The sequence below is a fragment of the Lygodium microphyllum genome, chromosome 22, assembly GCF_053477565.2.
Source record: "Lygodium microphyllum isolate KBCC chromosome 22, Lygodium_microphyllum_v1.1.10, whole genome shotgun sequence".
Lineage (NCBI taxonomy): Eukaryota > Viridiplantae > Streptophyta > Polypodiopsida > Schizaeales > Lygodiaceae > Lygodium > Lygodium microphyllum.
In genome coordinates this window covers 27,494,831-27,502,736 of record NC_141156.1, presented here as the reverse complement: position 1 = coordinate 27,502,736, position 7,906 = coordinate 27,494,831, and positions in this window count along the sequence as shown.

Below are 7,906 nucleotides of genomic sequence, written 5' to 3'. Positions count from 1 at the left end.
TGATTTCATCCTCTTCTTTCCTATCTCTTGATGTAATAGAGAGTGCAATTGTATTTCATCAAGATATGTAAGGGAAGTGAACCTTTCTTGCAATGGTTTTGCCTCACCCAATGAAAGATTTAGAGCAAACCTCATAGTGGGTAACTTGATTTCAAAGGGCAATACATACCCCTCCCCATATACCAACTTGAATGGGGTGTGGCATGTTTCTCTCTTGAATGTCATGTTATAAACCTAGATAGCCATATGAAGTTTCTTAACCCAATCGCAGTTACCCTCGATGCTATGTTGGATAAAATCCCAACAAGATATTTGTTGGTACTCTCTAATTGTCCATTCACTTGGGGATTATATGGGATAGTTTTGTTGTGTTTAATTTTTACAGCTTCTGCTAAGGCTTCTATGATTTTGTTTAGAAAGTGTGTCCCATGATCAAACACTAACTCTTTCGATGGACTAAAATGGCATACAATTTGTTCCATGATAAAACTAGTTGTTTCCTTGGCATTGCCATCCATTGTAGCTCGAGCTTCAGAACACTTTGTAAAGTAGTCTGTCTTGCCACAATGATATAAGGCTTGCGCATAGTCAATGAAGGATGTATAGGTCCAATGAAATTGATGCTCCACTTCTCGAATGGTAGTATAGCCATGATAAGGCTCAGTGGGCGCTTCCTCTTCTCTATTGTCATGTCTTTGACATGTATCACATATCTTGACATACGCAAAAGCATCCTAGAAAATGGACGGCCACCAATATCTAGCTCTTAAAGCTTTCTGTGTAGCAAAGTGCCCTCCACAAGCAAAATCATGGCACTTCTCTAAGATAAACAAGACCTTATCAGATAGGACACATTGGCGATAAACATCATCAACACCTTGCCACTATAGTGTTCCTGCAATCAAGGAAAATTTCAAGGCTTGTTGCCTAATTTTCCTCTTTTCAGACTTTGATAAAGTAGCTCTAGCCTCTCCTATAGATAGATAGTGCATTATGGCAATATACGAGGATGGGATGGAGGCCGTATTAATTTTGAATAGACCCTTGAGCTTTCTTTGGCTCCTCGAAATCCATAAGACATTCAATGATTCCATGAAACTTCAGGGGCTTCCTCCTAATTTCATAGTCAAACTCTTGCAAGGTAATCATTCCATTTTGCTAGACGATCAGATAGTTGTAGCTTATTCATCAATAGCCTCAACCCCTCCACCTTTGTGTAAAATACAATCTTTTCATAGAGGATGTAATGCCTGAATTTCTTTGTCACAAATACCATCCCCAGACATAGCTCCTCCATGTAGGCATAATTAATCTCGGATATCCCCAATTCATGGCTAGCAAATGCAATTGGATAATACCACTTTTCCTCCCAAATCTGGCTAAATAGCAACTAATACTATGCATTGTGGCTGTTGAAAATATATAGAAGACCTCACCCCTTGTGGGTGCTTTTAGGACTACCGCTTTTGCTAGTTTCTGATTTAAATTCTCAAAGGATACTTGACATGGGTCACTCCAAACAAACAAACAGTTAAAGGACAATAGATTCGTCAATGGCAACGCCCTCTCCACCAATGCATTAATAAATCTCTGATAGTATCCCACTAAGATGACATAAAGATATGCACTTCTTTAGGGTACGTGATGGACTCATAATGACAATAATCTTTAGAGGCACACATCAGAATTGCGGGTGGACACTTTAGCAGAGACACGACGTCTCGCAAGGTGCTGTAGTCTCAACTATGGTGGCCAACACTATTCTGTGACGCCGCACGATTTGTTAAGCATTGTGACGAGTGTCAGTGACGAAGGTCTTGATTCACAAGGATCAAATGGAGTTGACCCCAATCATTGCACGACAACCCGTTGAAAAATGGGAAATCGACTTCATAGGACCCATCAGTCCCGCTGCACAGTATTCACAGGCCAAATACATTATTGTGGCCACAGACTACCTAACGAAGTGGGCAGTGGCAAGAGCAACACGAAAGAACGATGCTCGAACGACTGCCAAGTTCTTGTGGGAACAGGTGATTTCACGATTCGGCTATCCCGTCAAACTAGTCAGTGACCAGAGGACACACTTCATCAATGAAGTGATAGCGCATCTCCTATCCACCTTCCTAATTATCCATCGGAAATCCTCTCCATACTATCCTCAAGCAAATGGCCAGGCAGAATCCACAAATAAGATTCTTGTCAACATCCTAACCAAGGTGGTCTCTGCCTTGTGCAATGACTGGGATAACAAGCTGATGGCAACCTTGTGGGCTTACCGCACAGCTTATAAAATGGTTGTCGGCCAGACCCCCTTTAGGTTGACCTACGGAACCGAAGCAATTCTCCCTATAGAATTCTTCGTGCCTAGCCTGCGAATTACACTTCAGGAGCGATGGGAAGGAAGGGAGGCATGGACACAACGCCTAATTGAACTCGAACGCCTCTCAGAGACTCGCCTTCTAGCCACTCATGCACTCATATATGAGAAGGCACGACGCAAGAGCTGGTTTGATAAGCACATCAAGCAATGCAACTTCGAACAGGGCGACTTAGTACTCCTATACTCAATTAAGGGACGTAAGCAAAAAATGAAGTTTAGGGGTCTTGGACCTTTCAAAGTCCATGCAATCAACCGAACAGGCAACATCGAGTTCGAGACTCTACACGGTGAGGGACTAGGCTTCTTTAATGGCAGTCGTGTCAAGAAGTACTATTCTCCCATGCATCCTTTGCATGAGCCACCAATGTTGGAACTGCCTGTCAAAGTACGAGTAGCCACCATCACCGAAATCGATGATGAGAATGAGGAAATCATAGAGCCTGCATACTTGCACATCACAATCACTACCAAGAAAACATGCGTCTTCAATGCCTTGATCGACAAGGGAGCGGACTTCAATATCTTGACTCACGATCATTGGACCCAACTTGGCAAACCACCACTACAACCCACTAATGTCAAATTAAGCTCATATGGGGGCCCCTCATATGCACTTCTTGGCAAGTGCAAGGCCGCTATTTCTATCAAGTCTGAGATTGTACCAATGATCTTCTACATGCTGCTAGACGCCAAGGACACTAGCACGGAAATGCTACTAGGGCAAACCTTCAAAAAGCAAACTCGTTGCAATGTTGATTATGAGTTGCAGTGCATTCACCTCGCCATAGGCAACATCCGCATTGTTACAGCTTTCAGCAAGGGCTTCGTGACCTCACCCCAGTCCGCACGGCCACTGGTAGAAATACTAGCAGCCAAATCTAAGGAGAAGGGTAGTGCTCGCCCACCACCCACCACCTCTCAAGAACCGCTGCTCATGGCAATAAAACCTAAGGCCCAATAGCCTAGGTTTCAATGGAGGCCTAGACAGCCGCAACCACTGCCTAGGGGTCAACACACACGACCTCATCGAACCCGAAGCTCTAAACCTAGGAAACCAAAGCGCAGTTATAGAAATCGGCACATGATCAAGTAAACATAGGTCCCTAAAGCCCTCTTGCATGCGCAAGGCTACTATGAGGGGAATGCCTGGATATGGATCCCTAAAGCCCACACGGCCAAGTGCACCACTCGTATGCCGCCCCCAAGCTTGATCACCCCAAGCCCCATCATAGAACCTCAAAACCATAAACCACAATGCTCCCTAGACCCACATCCATCAAGTTCATCCACGCACATGTCCAAGAGAGTCTAACAAGCCTATCGGCCCAAACGACAAACATCTTCACATGAGCCATCACCCGCTAGAGCCCATCCGACTACAATGATCCATTCTGAAGGCAACAGTCCATCAGAAGTAGCTGCTACTTCCCCAACCCTAAGCCAAGAAGTCCAACCGTAACCTCAAGAATACCCGCAATCATAACTATTCATTGTCAGAGGCTCTAGTGCTATCAAACCCCAATGCACCAGCATGCCTTAAACCCTCCTACGAGCGGAAATCATTCTTAACACTAGCCTCACATCTAGCCGAAGATACGGGGGGATATCGTGGTTGATTGCATTAGACGGCTAGATTCCACTTTTAGAGAGCTAGCTTTGAGCTACGACCACTTGAACTTAGGCTTGTTGCCCGAGTCTTTTGCAACCAAAGCTCGTATGATGCCTTGTTCTTGGGAGACGTGTGAACTTGCCTTTGCAAAAGTAGCTAACTCCACTGCTTAATTGCTCAACAACGAGATCTTTAAAGAGCAAGCCATCAAACAGCACCTCATCATGTCATATGATCATCAGCGAACCAGTTCTACCATCGCCGACCAAGAAATAACAGAATTATCCAAACTTGTTGAGATTGAATCCCCGTTCTTGAGGCACCGGTATACTCTTAGGTTGCAATGGGAAGTAGAAGGGTACCAAGTCATGACAAACACTGAGTAGCACTGCGCAATCAAAACAACGAAGTACGACCCCACTTATGTCGCGCTAACCTTGTATAGAGTGTTAACCACTCTTCATGGCCGACCCTTGGAAGAGCACATCAAGGGACACCCTTACCTTGATTGCCCTGACTGAGGAAGAGCTACATATTGCTAGCCGCGTCGCCTTCGGTGACTTTCTAATAGATGTTCTCACTTACATCACACACGTGGGCACTCGGCCTTTTGATCTAGACCGCCAAGCTAAGTTGGAGTACAACCCCAATTTCTTCACTTGGTTTCTACACCCATAACTCCTAGACCAATTGCAGGCTGTCCTCGACCTCCAAAACCTTCAATCCTAGGAAGGATTCTTCACGAGCTAGGAAGGGAGGGAGATAAGGTAAATCAAATTAAAACCAAGGAAATCAAGCAAAACACATAAACACGTAAACAATGAGTGAGGTAGGAAAATGGCAAGAGAACTTTGAAATAAAGGGCAAAAAGTTAAAGTCGGAAAGGAAGATTCTATATTGGATGGGATTTTAATGCTTTCATTCAATAAACATATAGAGTCTTTCTCTTTAATTATGACTTTTCTTGCAAATTGTTAATTTGGAAGCACTAATGGAAACTTGGGATTATGACAAGAACAAAAGATGTCACAGCAAGACCGTGCCCACCAAATTCCATTCATGGAGGAGGAAAGAGCGCAATACTGCATCACTCTTGAAAGCCGCACCTACAACCAGCTCAAGTTGCGAACCATTCACAATGTAGAGGGTGTGGTGGCCAAGAAGAAAGCGGCCAAGAGAGTCATCAAGCAATGCAATCTCACCAAGTATCTTGAGAAATTTGCGCAAGAACTTGACCACATGAAGTGTGTGGAGTTTCTCATGACATACGACCTTGACAATGAGTGCAGTACCATCTCGATAGGAAGGGGAGAAAATGCTAAACAAGTACAGGTTCACTTAAACCCTGCCTTGGTGGAGAAGGAGTTGGGACTAGAGCCAAAGATAGAGAAGAAGCAGAAGAGGGATGTGTATGCCATGCTAAAAAAGAAAAAGAAGGATGTGCTAACTAATGACATCATCATCATCCAAGACATTCCTGATGCGGAAGCCAGACTGCAAGCGAAGCTACTACATGCGCTCTTCTCCAACCAGCGCCACAACGCCTTAATGCATCGAATCAGCATGCCTGTGCTAGAGAATGTAGCGGCTCACACCTTGCATGAAGTCGACTGAAACGGTTATGTACCCAAAACCATTGACCAGGCGACTAAAGCACTAGCATTAGGAAGTACACCAACTGGAGGGGAGTCCCCAACTTCCAAGGCCATGGAAAGAAATAAGGTCTTGTCCAAGGCCTCATTTCTTGCCTATGGAAGCATTTTGACTGCGCTTATCCAGGAGGCATTGAAGGAGACACAAGATGCAGAAGAAAGGGAAGGAGAAACGCCTGACAGGTCACCCCCTCACCAGGACCAAGAGAGGTCCAGCGACAGGATCGAGACTAATAAGGAAAGGTAGTAACAAGAAGAACAATCGGGCAAAAAGCAGGTCAAGAAACCCAAGAAGAAGACGGATGAAGGCCGTAAGAATGAGAAAGAGGATTTGGAAAAGGCAAAAAGAGAATCCCTCAACAACGAGGTCGAGAAGAGAGAGAAGAAGAAGAAACATGAAGAAAAAAAAGTAAAGGAATAAGTCAACAAGGCTAAAAAGGTGTCAAAATAGGAGGCCGAGAAGAGGAAAAGGAAAGAACAGGAAGAAAAAGAGAAACTGGAGGAAGAGTACAGGAAAAATGAAGAAGAAAGGCAAAGAAGAGTTGCTGAGGAAGAAGAGGAACTAAGAAGGAAGGAGGAGGAGGACTAAGCCACACGATGGTCCATTGAGCAGTAGAGCAGGACCGATGATCTGGGATCCTGGAGCCCACTGAAGGAAGAAGGGCCTAGTTTAAGCACGCAGGTACCAGAAGTCACGCCGCCCACTATCCTTGAAGGCAAAGGCAAGGCCCTTCTCCATCCTATCCCCACCCTCATGGTGCCCCCCATCGAACCAACCACCCTCACCCCTAACATCCCCACCAACGTAGAGGTCTCCAACTTCGTGGCATGGATGCAATATTTTATCAATAATGAAATGGCCCAAGGAAAGAGTACGGAGACCATGGCCACGGGGCAAAAGAGACCAGCTGCAGATGCTAAGTTGAGACAGGACCAAAAGCGTCTGAGAGTGGAAGCCTTGACCAGCCCAATCCGCACAACAGTGACGCCACCATCTAATTACGACGAGTACGTTGTTGAGTTGCTCTCCCAATTGGAGAAGGCTAAGGAGGAAAAGAAGATGGCTATGGATGAGTTGGTGGCGGAAAAGGAGTCAGTAGCTGCTTTGACCTCAAACAGGAATTAAAAGCCAAGGAGGACATGGAGGAAAGCTACAAGCAGTAGCTCGAGGATGAGAATTAGGAATTGGTGCAGATGCAGAGAGAGTATAAGCTCCTCCTGTTGCAACATGGAAAATTGGAGGTGAAAACTGCCAACATCGAGCAAATGATGGAGGAATTGAATGCCAAAGAATAGGAGAGAAAGCAGGAGAGGGAGCAGCAACAAAAGGAGATCGAGTCTATGACCAATCAACTACACTTGGGGAAAGAGCAAGAGAACATGAGCAGGGAACTGAAAGCCCAAGAGCAAAAGCTCGTAACCCTAGTACAGAAGCAGGGAGAAAGCATGGAAGAAATGAACAAGAGAGCAGAGGAATGAGCAGTGCAGAACGAAAAAAGGGTAAAGACACTAGCACGGTGCCTCGCTTTGGTGGAGAAAGAAAAAATCCTCGCAGAAAGTAAAGTAGACGCCGCACAGATAGCCCTTCAATGCCCAACAAAAGGCCTTGATTAACACACTACTGGACACAACCCTCCAGAGGGAAAGGAGTCATTAGAGGTGGTACAGAAAAAACTGAGCATCGCACACAGAGCCCTGCATGCAGGGGTGCAGATGCCACCCCAACTTCCAGAGGTTAGGCTGAGCCTAAAAGAGCAACGGAAATACCTGCTCTACTAGTCAGCCTAACCCCCTAGGAAATGGATGCAATGGGCTTTGAAGAAGGAGCACAACAAGAAGACCGACAGGGGGAGGACGCTGAGCTTGAATTCGTTATGGGGAGATTCAGAGAAGAGGTGATCCCACAACCCCCCTCGCCGCGTGTCCTCACGGAGAGACAAGCCGTGGAGAAACTAGAAAGCAACTAAGAGCCAAACCGGTCATATAGTCGTCCGCACCCCTCCTACCGTGCCCCGATGACCTCCCCGCTAGATTCCACGCAGAGCTGGTGATTTGGGAGTGGCAGGAAAGGGAAAAAGATCCATTCACCTTCAGCTTTCTCATGCCCAATAGCCTGCGGAGGGTCGTACTGCTCAAGGTGATGGAGGAGGTGATCACGAGACTGGCAGCCAACTGGGACAGAAGTGGCTAGAAGAAAGAGAGAGAACCCCTACCCTATGGGGAAAGGAATAAGCAGAACAAGGTGTTTGAAATACCACATAT